Source organism: Nannospalax galili, unplaced genomic scaffold (genome assembly GCF_000622305.1).
Source record: "Nannospalax galili isolate Female #2095 unplaced genomic scaffold, S.galili_v1.0 scaffold440, whole genome shotgun sequence".
NCBI classification, from domain to species: domain Eukaryota; kingdom Metazoa; phylum Chordata; class Mammalia; order Rodentia; family Spalacidae; genus Nannospalax; species Nannospalax galili.
The window spans coordinates 1,570,319-1,583,277 of NW_008347189.1; positions in this window are offsets into that span (position 1 = coordinate 1,570,319).

A 12,959-nucleotide genomic window follows, 5' to 3' on the forward strand; every position below is an offset into this window, starting at 1 on the left:
CTCTAGAGTGATGGATTCAGGATTTGCTTTCAGGTATTTTGATAGCTGTTGGAGTGGTTAGAATCAGTGTCAGTTCCCTCTCAAAGGCTTGAGAGGGAGAAAACAAATTCCCTTCCCTTTTTAGAAGTGAGCATTTCATGTCTAAATTAGATGCCAAATATAAACCTGAGTGGGGAGAGTGGGAGCCCTTGGGGTGGAAGTTTTTTATGGAAATTGTGGTAATTAGGGTCTGACTCCTGGAAAGTGAACTTGTATGACTACCAAAGAATTAAAAAAAAAATTTTATTTAAAAAAAGCCAAATACAAAAAAATTTTACAAATTTAATTTCTTAATATGTATAGGGTAATTTATAGTATCTATTTTCTTTTGCATGAGGTCTGGTCGTTTGTATCTTTCAAATTTTATGTTAATTTCATCTAATTTAAGCAAAATAATTGATATAATGTTCAGAATTTCTTCCTATTATTTTAATAGGTTTAGCATTATTGATAGTATTGTCTCGATATTTAATGTGTCTTTTTTTTCTAATTTACTCATAATTTTACTTAAGATTCCTAAGGTATAAATTAAAGTCATTGGCTTGAAATCCTTCTTTATAACTGATATAAATATTTAATACTGTAAAATTTCCAGGTGGATGATGTAGTGCATTGCTGCATTTCTAAGCCACATTGCAGTTATGCCTGAATTAAAAAACAGCCTGACTCAGTATTTGTTTTAAAGCCAAGAAGCTGAACTCTGAGAACCTGTTTCTTGAGATGGCTCTGGGAACTATGCTCCTGAGCCAGGGCCTTGCACATTCTTTTATTGAGACAGTATCTCCAGCATGAATTGGGGGCAGTAGAACCTACCCTTATCAGAGAATTGTGCTCTTTGATTCCCTCGACCTAGAATATCACACACAATTACAGACTTTTCAATGTTTTTCATTGTTTGCAATGAGAAAACACATTGCTTTCAGTACTTTGATATGTAAAACATGCATGTATAAATCCATTCATACTCTATATACAGTATCTTGGATGGAGGGCAAGCAGGGCGGATCCTGAGTGATTAAGATCAGATGCCCAGGTCACAAGAAGAGTACATGGTTCAGTGAGCTTGTTTACATTATAAATAGTAACTTTTTAGTTGCAAGGTTCAGTAAAAGTCTTTAGGCCATGTTCTGGTCTGTTTCTCCATTGCTGTAACAAAACACTCTGACCAATATCAACTTGGGGAGGAAAGGGTTTGTTTAGCTTACATATCTCGGGTCACAGTTCATCCAGAAGCCCAAGGTAGGAACTCAGGGCAGGAACCTGGAGGCAGGAGCTGGAGCACAGGCCATGGAGGAATGCTACTTACTGGCTTGCTCCCTTGGCCCCTGCTCAGCTTGCTTTCTTATGCAACACAGGCCCACCTGCCCAGGGGTGGCACCACCCACAGTGGTCTAGGCCCTCCCACATCACTCATCAAGAAGATGCCCCTCAGACATGGCCACGGGCCAGTGCAATAGAGGCAATCCCCCAACTGAGGCTCCCTCAATCCAGGTGTGTCAAGTTGACACTAAAGCTATCCAGCATAGGCCAGATTATGTCCATATTGTAAAAGTCATTCCTGCAGTGCATGACTGTAATACCCATACTTGGATGCTGAGGCAGGAGGATTGTGGATTTGAGGCCAATACATATCAAGACTGTGTCTCAAAAACAAACAACTACCTATACCACCTTGATACAATAATATAATATATATTGTATTTTGCTTATATAGTATTTTGGATTTCATCCATGATCAAATTTCCTCTATCCTTATTCTGATTGTTTTGTGTAATTTTCTCATTAAAGAGAGAAACTTTGCCTCTTTGGAAGGAGTAGATTTGTTAAATCTCAGTCTGTAAATTTGTATTTGCCTATACAATAATTCCATCAATTTTTCCTTTATGCATTTGGACCTCTGTTATTAGCTCAATAAACTTTAGAATTATTTAATGTTTTTAATGATTTTATGTCCTTATTATTATCAAATAACCATCTATATTCTTCACTCTGACACCAGAGTGTCTGATGTCAATACATCTATCCCAAGTTTTCTCTTTCTTTCTTTCTTTCTTTCTTTCTTTCTTTCACCATTTGGTGTTTTTTTAAAATTCCCTTTTTAGAACTGAATTTTTGCAAATTTCATATACCATATCTTTATTGTATTTAGATCCCCTCTCCTATTTATACCCCCTACTACCCCTACCCAATTCCATGTACTGTATTATAACACACAGATACACACACACACACACACACACACACACACACACACACACACACCTGCAGGCACACACACATGCCTATAGAGTCAAATTTGTGTCATCAAATGTCCTTCAGTGTGGGTCCATCCAGTGGAGCCTAGTTAACCTACCAAGCGTCACACTCTCACTCTGCCTCCCCCAGCAGCCATTGGTTGCCAATAGTTTTTCAGGTTGTTAAGCTTTCTTACCCACTTCCCTGTGCCTATGTTGGAATTTTGTCTGGCTTGAGCTTGCATGACACTTGTGTATGCTGTCACCATTGCTGTGGGCTCATATGAGTAACTGAGCAGCTGCCTGAGAAACTCTGTTTCCTTGTGGTCATCCACTGCTTCTGGCTCTTATAATCTTTCCACCCTCCCTTCTGCAATGATCCCTGAGACTCATGGGGCAGAAGTTTGATATAAATGTCCTATTCAGGGATAATTACTCTGCAACCTCTTGTTCTCTGCATATTGGTCAGTTTTGGGTTTCTGTGTTAATCACTATCTGCTGCACCAAGAATCTTCTCTGCTGAGAGCTGAGAGATGCATTAATCTATGGGTATAACAAAACGATTTTAGGAGTCAGTTTAATAATGTATCTATTTAGCAGAAAGCTTGTATTAGGTTCCCCTCTATGTTCTGTGACCTGTCTAAACCTCAGGTTCCCAGGTCTGATATCAATGTCAGGTATGGGCTCCATCTATGAAGACCTTAAATCCAATTACAAACTGGTTGGTTACTCCCATAATATTCATGACACTATTGCACAAGTGGGCATAGCTTGCCAGGAGTTGTTGTTATAGCTTGCAGGATTCAAACCTGTGTAAGGCTGATGATTAATTTTCTCTTCAGATAGCATACACAACATCTTCTAGCACTATGAAAACTAGCCAGTAGAGATGAGGCTCTGAAGTCAGTACCAGCTTGATTTCTTCTTGTTTTCTCTATAGCTTATGTAGATAGTGTCTTCAGCAATAGGGTCTTACCCTGAAGTTCTGGTGGGTAACCAAGAGCAGGGACAATGGTTAGTATTGCTTGAGGGTCTGTAAGACTCCTGCTCAACAGCTTCAAAAGAGGGACTCTATTCTTGGCATTGGGCTTTTATTTTGTTAACCTATGGGGCCTAGTTAGGGCAGTGTCCCTGTGTTATAAGGTAACTCCTTTTAATCTCTTTTTATTATACATATGAATATACTTTTTCATTTATTATGTTTATTTTATGTGTATGAGTGTATTGCCTGCATGTGTGTAAGTGCACCTGTGTCATGCAATGCATGAGGAGGTCAGTAGAGGGCATTGGATTCCTCTAGAACTGGAATAACAGATGGTTGTTAGCCACCATGTGAGTGCTGGGCATCGAACCTGGATCCTCTGCAAGAACAGCCAGTGCTCTAACCACTGAGCAAACTGTCCAGCCCAGTGGTAGGTTTCTTTTCCTTTTTTAAGATTTATTTTTATTTTTGATTTATAGGTATGTGTGTATGTGTTTGTGCCATATGTATACAGGTGCCCTCAGAGGCTGGAAAAAGGTGCTGGATCTGGATTTAACAGGTAGTTGCAAGCTGCCTGATGTGGGTGCTGAGAACTGAACTCAGGTCCTCTGGAAGAGCTGAAAGTGCTTTTAACTGCTGATCCATCTCTCCAGCCCCTTGTGCCTTCATATTTAACAACTTTTAAAAAATATATTTATTTATTTATTTTTTGTGTATGCGTGTATTGTCTGCATGTAGGAAAGTGCACCCATGTTGTGCAATGCCCGTGGAGGTCAGAAGAGGCTGTCGGATCCCCTGGGACTGGAGTTAAGGACAGTTGTTAGCTGCCATGTGGGTGCTGGGATTTGAACCCGGGTCTTCTGCAAGAACAACCAGTGTTCTTAACCACTAAGCCATGTCTCCAGCCCCTTAACAACTATTTTTTTTTGTTGTTGTTGTTAAATGTTTCTCTTAGGCTTTGATTTTAGGAAAAACAAAACCCTTAGGTTGTAAAATTGTAGATGTTAAGGTTATTTACATTCAGCACGGTGGTTGAAAGGTTCGGTTTAATCTTATCATCTTGAAATTTGTTTTCTCTAACTACCTGTTTTGATTTTATTCTCTTTCCTGGGCTTCTTTTAATTTAACTGAGCAGTTTGGTATCACATTTTCATCCAGCATTTTTAATAACTTCATTTCATTTCCTTGTTGGCTTAGGGCTTATGACTTCTTGTTATTTTAATTTCTGTTTAGGTATAACTTCTGCAGCCTAGCTTCAAGTGACGTTATCTGAATCTGTATACAGTATAAGACACTGAAAATAGTGTGCCCCCATCTTTGTACTGCTATACCACATATCCTTCCTTCCTCTCTCTCCCTTCATCTGTTCTCCCTCCTGTCCCTCCCTAGTTGAGTTTCATGTATGTGATAAATGTATACTAAATGACTATACTCTGCTCAGTGGTTGATTACCTTTTAAAGACATTGAGTAACAAGAAAACCATGCTATTCAATCAGGTAACCGCTTCCTTGTACTTATTACTCCACACGCAACCCCCTGTTTCTGGGTGATTTCCTTTCTCTGCCTGAAGTGCTTACTTTGGCATTTCTTATGGTATCCGTTTATTGGTTCTAAATTTTTTGAGCTTTTCTGTATTTAGAATAAATCAATTTCCTTATTTTTGAAAGACATTTTTACTGACTATGGAGTACTGGATTGATACTTTTCTTCCATATAGTAAAGATATTTTTTTTCCTGGTTTCTCGCCGTTATTATTTGTCAGTTAGAATCTGCCATCAACCTTACTTTGTATCTCTCTTTGTAATGTGTACTTACTTTAATGATTTGTAATGTTTCCTTTACATAACTGTGTTAAAGAAGTGAGATTATGATGTTACATGACTGTATTTAAAAGTGAGGTTATGCACACCCTGCTGTTATCATTCATATTATTTGTGCTTGTGCTTGCTCATGGTTCTTGAGCTTCTTGGAGCTATAGGGTTATGGCTTTTTACCAAGTTTAGGAAAATTTTGCCATCCTTTCTTCAGGCTTTTCTTCTGTTAAATGCCTGTCCTCCCTCCTGCGTGAATTCCAGTCTTGCATATACTAGGCAGTTTGAAGCTGCTCCATAGCTCATTGGTGCTTAACTTATATCAAAAAAATATCTCCAAGCTCCCATTTTGGATAATTTCTGCAACTTTCAGCTCACTAATGTAGTTTTTCCTGCTGTGTTTATTGGCCATTAATCCTCTCTGGTCTGCTTTTTCATCCCACACATTGTGTTTTTCATCTCTAAAAGTTTTATTTGGATCTTTTTATGTTTGCCTTGTCTCTACTCAATGTTTTAAACATATGGAACATGTTTATATTAACTCCTACAGTCTCCTCATCTGCTAATGCTACCTGCAATATGTGCCGTTTTTATTGAGATTCAAGTTTCTATTTTATCATTATGAGATATATTTTCTACTTTCTTTTATGCTTGATAAATTTTGACTTTGTGCCAGATGTGATCCTACAGCTTATGTTCCCATAAGTATTCTTGTTTTAAAAATTATTTAATATGTTTATTTTATATGTATGAGTGTATTGCCTGCATGTATGTAAGTGTACCCATATCATGCAATGCCTGCAGAGGTCAGAAGAGATCCCCTGGAACTGTAGTTACAAATGGTTGTTAGCTGCCATGTGGGTGCTGGGAACCAAACCTGGGTCCTCTGCAAGAGCAGCCAGTGCTTTTAACCACTGAATCATCTCTCCAGTCCCCCTTAAATATTCTTGAGTGTTGTTCTAGGGCTAAGATAAATGGAGACACTTATCCTTTGAAACTGTATTTAAGATTCCTAGCTGGGGTTGATCAGTGCTCATTCTAGAGTTTTGTTTTCCAGTACTGAGGTGAATTGTTCACAAACTTACTCTACCTACAACCCCATGGATCCTGAAGTTTTCCAATTTGGGGGAACAGGTATTGTTATTGTCCCTGCTGTGAGCACCAAGCATTGTTAACACAGAATAAATCTTTACTTGGCTTGCAGTAGTTATATCCCACCTACTGGCCAGTACTTTAAATACACAAGAAGGGGGCATGATGGATATCTCAGGTTTGTTTTCTGTGCAGTTTTCCTATTTCTTGTATTCTCTAACAAGCTTTTTCTGTCTTTATACACAAGGCCCACATTGTTCTCTCCACTGCTCATAAAGTTTTATTATACTCTGCCTAGAGTCGCTTACTCTAAGCTCTCAGAGCCTCAGCACAATCCACTCTGAGGGTTTACTGTATCTGTTCCCATCTCACTGAATTCTTAGTTTTCAAATACACCATGCTTTCTTCCTCTTATGTCTGTAGCACTGTCACATAGTATACATATTTTATGCCCTGGTGCCTCCTCTCTATCACCTTTCTTGTGTTTTGGGGCCCTTACATGAAATATGAATTGCTTGAATACAGGCATTATAACACCAGGTCAGTCCAGCTGATAACAGAGAGGACTACTAAATGATCATTGGGCCAGTAGCACATACAGTGTGGATATGCTAGACAAGAGACAATTCATATCTCAGGCAGATGAGATGAGATTTCATCATACCACTTAGAATGGAATTGTGATCAAGCTTTTATGAAGTATTTCAGGGGTTTTCTATTTAGCATTTTTTTGGCTATAGTTGACCATAGGTAATCAAAATTAAAATAGAAAGGTAAGAGTACTCAATATCAAATACTTGTACGGGCCCTATTATATGCCAAATATTTTTCCAGTGCTTTGAATGCGTTAGTTAATATATCCAATCAACAATCAGAAAAGCAGGTCACTCTGAGCTTTTATTTTCAAGTGAGGAAATGGAGGAAAAGAAAGGATAAAGACATTTGCTCAAAATTTCCACAAGTAGTTAGTGACAGAGCTTATATATGAACTGAGAAAGGCTGGCTCCAGCATCTGAAACCTAAGCATTATTCTAAATTATGAGTCAGTTGACAGGTGGTAAGAGATCCAAAGACAGTGAGTGGATAATGAAGATTAAGCCCAATCCAGAGGGTCTGTGAAGATTTTCCTGATGAAGTGATGGGAAAAACCAGGTGTGTGTGTGTGTGTGTGTGTGTGTGTGTGTGTGTGTGTGTATGTGTGTGTGTGCGTGTGTGTGTTTGTGTGTATGTATGTGTGGTCATGCATGCGCGGGTGTGTGAATCCATGGCATGCATACGTGATAGGGTGAAGAGAAGTTTATTCTGGAGAATTATGTAACACATCTCTAAATGTCTTCAAGGGAGGTATATATTTGTGAGTCTTTTAATTAAAATTAACTTCGTGTACAGCTTTCAGATTCTGTTTTGTAATGTAATGTCAAGTGCTGCTGGGTTTGTGTATGCTTTTCTAAAAAAAATCTGGTCTTTTATTTAGTTATTTACTTTATATATTTTTAAAAAATATATATTTAATTGAATTTTTGTGAATGTCATATAACAACCCTTAATTATATTTATACCCCCTCCCCTCTCTGCACCTCCCATAGCCCACCTACCAGATTTCATGCATTCTGTCATATATATTAAGACTTATTGAGTCAAGTTTATGTTACCAGATGTCCCTTGGTATGAGTTCATCAAATGGAGCTTGGTCAGTCTATCTAGCATCACTCCCTTAAAGAAGACAGATCTTCCTCACCCAACAGCGATGAGCTCTAATAGTTCCTCAGTTAATGTGGAGGCTTCTTACACATTTCTCCAGTTATATGCTGGGTTTTTGTCTGGTTTGAGTTTGCATGGGTCTTGTGCATACTGTCACCATTGCTGTAATTTCACATAAACAAGTTCCCAGCTGCCTGGAAAACATTGTTTCCTTGTAGTAATGCACCGTCCCTGGCTCTTACAGTCTTTCTACTCCATCTTCTGCAATGGTCCTTGAGCTCTGGGTGGCAGAGTTTTAATATGGGAGTACTATTCGGGGACATGCACTCTGCAATCTCTTATTCGCTACATTTTTTGTCAGTTGTGTTTTTCTTTGTTAATCACTCTCTGTCACATGAGGAAACTTCACTGGTGAGAACTGAGAGATGCATTAATATTCTATTTACCTCCTGTTCTGCTGTGTTCTATGAGCCTTAGGTGAGACAGTTCCATTGTAGTCATGTCACTTAGGGCTGGGCAACTAAAAGACATTTATTCTTTGTGTTCGACCCATTATGGAACTCTGTAGTAGTCTCTCTCTGTTGCAAAGGGAAGCCTCTTTGATGAGTGGCGTGAGGTAGATTTATCTGTAAATATAAGGATATGTATTTAGAATACAGTAAGAAATTATGTTGGTCTAGGGAAGTGACAGAAGTAGGTATTTCTCTAGGATCTATGACCTCTCCAGCCACGTGTATTTGGCTATATTTACAGTACCATACATGAGTTCCCTCCCATTGGGCAGGTTTTAGATAACTGTTAATTACCCCCAAGATAAAAATGCCACCACTGCACCAATAGAGGTAGTTTGCTGAGTGAGTCATTGTTGTGGTTATTAAGCTTTACAACTGGGTTGAACCATTGACTGATTTTCTACAAAAGTAGTTTGCATAGCATTCTTTAGAATTATGAGAGCTAGTCTTCAGGGAGGAGGTTTCCAGGTCAGTTCCAGTTCCATTTCTCCAAATCCTGTGTCTGAAGTAGGTCCTGTTTAACAATAGGGTCTTATCTTCAATTTCTGGGAAGAAATCAAGGTCTATAACAGTAGAAACCTATGTAATTTTTGGAGTCTCTTGGACTACAACTGATCGACAATTCGAAGGGAGGTTTCTTCTGTCCAGTACTGTGTTGTTATATGGTTTTCAGCTACACACATGAACATATATTGTATGTGTATTTTTTAGTAGGCTTTTAAGCTAATATTCTTTTTTTATTAATAAAAGGAAGAATTTATTTAGCGTACGGTTCCAAAGGGGCACAAGTCCATCATGGTGGGGAGGCATGGTGGCAGAGGCGGCTGGAGGAGGAGTGGAAGCTAAGCACTCACATTTTCAAGCAAATACAAGAAGTAAGAGAGCCACTGGAGATCTGGGAAGGCTTAAGAGCTCTCTAAGCCTCCCCCCCCCAGTGATATGTTTCCTCCAGCATGGCCATACCATCTAAGATCTCCCAAAACAGTGCTCCCAACTGGGGACAAATGTCTAAATGTTTGGAGCCTATGGGGGACATTCTCATTCAAATCACCACATTCTACTCCCTGGCCCCCATAGGCTCATAACCATATAAAATTCAAAATGCATTTAGTCCAATCTTAAAAGTTTCCATAGTCTTTACCAGTCTTAATATTATGTAAAAGTCCACAGTCCAAAGTCTCTTCTGAGACTCAAGGAAATCACTTAACGGTAAGCCCTTGTAAAATCAAAAGACAAATTACACACTTCCAACATACAGTGGAACCAAATACACATTCTCATTCCTAAAGGGAGGAATAGAGGCATAGAGAGGAAACGCTGTACCAAAACTAGACTAAAACCAACAGGACAAATACCAAATTCAGTAGCTCCATGTCTGACTATTGGGACTTTACTTCCAAAGGGCTTAGATGACTTAGCCTCTCCAGCTTTGCTGAGTGTAGCATACATCTCTCTCTTGGGCTGGTACCACTCCCTGTATGCAAATCTTCTTGGCAGATGCCTCACAGCTGTAGCATCACGAATGTCTTTTTGGGGTCTCCATTGACAACCAGGCCTCACCTTCATGGCTTCACAAAATGGCCTATCGAGGCCTTCTCTATGCAGGGGGATCCCTGCTGCATGCTGCCTGGCCTCAGTGGCACTCTGAAACCTCAGAGGAAGAACTGATGACATGTTCACTCTTGCATTTTTCATGCCTTTAAAGCCAGCCCCAGGTGACACTGCCGAGTTTGGCTGCAAGTTTTGGATGAAGCCCAGTCTGCTTTATCCATTTTAGAAGCTTTTCTCTTCAGTGGCCCCTGCAGCATTTTTCTTTCACAAGTTAGAGGCTTAACTGGCTGTGGTCTTGTGCTGAAGGCAGTCTCTCCATTATCTAAGTGCAAATCTTTTGGCTTCTCCTTAATCATTTTAATCTCCTTATCAAAGGGATCCTCTCTAACACATGCCTCAGCTCCAATATTTATCTTCCTAGTGCTCTTTTTTCAATCCAAACTGTATAGTCTGTATTTTTTTTTGCCCTATTTGCTCTTTTTCATTGTTGATCTGCATAATATTCACCATTAGTAGTCACACAACCATTTCTACATTAGGCTGTCTTGAAATATCCTCTGCCAAAGAAATTAGTCCATTACTTTTCAGTTTAGCCTCAGGCAAGCTTTTTGGCTGTGGGCAGACTCCAGCCAGACTCTTTGCCAAAATATCCCAGTTGCTGCCCAAGTCCTTATTTCCCTCCGGAACTGCATTGTTCTTAGCACTACTTTCTTTCAGGTGTCTACTAGAATGCCCTGTTAAACTCTGCCTACAGCAATCAATCACTTTTCTAGTCCAAACTTCCAAAGTCTTCCACATTCCTCCCAAAACTCATATGGTCAGGATCTTCACAGTCAACACCCCAGTCTTGGTACCAATTACTGTATTAGTCACTTTTCTGTTGCTGTGATAGAAGCACTGACCAAAACAACTTATTAAAGGAAGAGTTTATTTATCTTAGGGTTCCAAAGGAGCACAAATCCATCATGGCAGGGAGGCATGGTGGTAGAGGTTGCTGGAGGAAAAGTGGAAGCCAAGTTCTCACATCTTCAAACAGGCACAGGAAGCAAAAGAGTGAGCTAATTTGCTTTTAAGCCATCTTTTGAGCATAAGTTTCTGATGTCCTTCTTTAAAAGCTATGAACAATAAGCAGAAGAGGCTTTGGAATCATGGAAAAGCTAAATCCACATCCCGTTTTTTAAAAAGGTCATGGTTATTGCTCAATTTATTGGGCTTGTGTTTTCTACTTTTTGATTAATTTAAAGAGCATTAAACTTACAAAATATGAGCATTATCCTAAGTCAGTGCAAATATCCATATATCTGAAGGTTTCCATTGCTTGAAGGTGTCTGATAGACAACATACCCTCCCTCTTGACACTTTAGTTAGTTCTGTATCATCCATGACCAGCTGGACCTTCAGAGGAAACTAATTCACTATAAACAAAGGTAGTGGAAGAGCAGAGCTGCAGATCCAAGAACTCTAAAGACAGTAAGTTCAGTGAGAATGGGAAGGGGAACACTACTGAAGCTGAAGCATGAAGACCATGTTCTAACTACGAGTTCTTCTAACATTTAAAAGAGAATAATAGGGAGCAAATAGAAATTAAACTATTTATTAGCAGATATTTTAGCAGTTTCTCATCAAGTGACACATGTAGTGTTTAGTGTTCCTAATGAATTGCACTAGAATTATTTTTACACTTTTGGACATCTGTGGAGTGGTAAATGTGTTCCTAAATATTAGTTATAATTACAAGGAAATGTGTTTATATAAACTTATTTGGTATCAGGTTTTAGACTAATGTTGTTTTAATTAGGGATTTAATCATACACGATTTTCATCTCTCTTCACCTTTTATCCCTGTAAACCAAGATCTGACTGTATCCTCTGTCTGAGAGAGTTTACCAGGTTTCTCTGAACCTTGGTTCAAATTATGCCAATACCCCTATATCACTTAGGGTGTTGTATTTATAAGGATAGCATGATATAATATGTAACAAAGCATCTTATACAAATCTAGCACACACTGGATGCCTTAAGAATTTTAATCCTCTTCCTTTTCTCTCTTCACTGTCCTTTTTCCCTTCCTTTTAGAGTCTTAATTTCTTCAAGGGTCTATAGCAGAAGGTTAGAAGATGAAGTCACAGTTTTGTTATTCATAGGCTAGTGAGCTTGACTTAATCTTTCTGCTCCTTAGGTTTCTCACTGAGAAATAATTCATTAAATAGATCCCCTAAGAGTTCTGCAAGTGATAAAATCCTACAACTTCATTTGCTTTTATTCTTGAATTATGCATGAGAGTATTTGACTGTGCTTATAGTCACAAAGTTGTTTTGCTTTTTGTCCTGTTCAAAAGCAGATTTTGATCCTAGCTTTCTACCCCTGAAATTTAGGAGAGGATTTCCATAAATACAGCTGCATTAAATGCAAGGGTGACTGGCTGAGTTAGAAAAATCCAGGCCTGGGTAAGTTTCTATTAGTACAATGGTGTTTGACTATGTAGCTATAAAACTAAGGAGAGGGTCTTGAGTTAATACTTAAGAGGTGGGTTGTTCCAAGAGGAATTTGGCAGGTGATGATAACAAAGGATTTGAAAAGAGAGTTTCCCTGGATTAGCTAATGGGCCCAATAACTCACAAGGGCCCCTTAAACAAGGGAGGCAGGAGACTCAGAATAAGAAAATGACAGAAACAAAGACAAACATTTGATGATATCACACTAATGGCTTTGAAGAGGGAAGGTGGAGCCATGAGGTGGGAAAGTGAGAAGATTCTGGAACCTAGAAAAAGTAAGGAAATGGGATTTTCCCCTGAAGCCTCCATGAAGTCAGAACTGTCAGCACTTTGATTTTAGCCTGTAAGGTACATTTCAGGCTTTTGAACTACAGAATGATGTAGCTAATATTTACATGATTTTACAGATGTTCTTGTAGTACTTTGGATACAGCATTAATACAAAGCAAATATACTATGGCTACATTTGAAGTGAGGGATCTATATTTTGAAATATTTATTCTTTCTCCAAGTTACTCTGAACAAGCAACTCTATTACAAC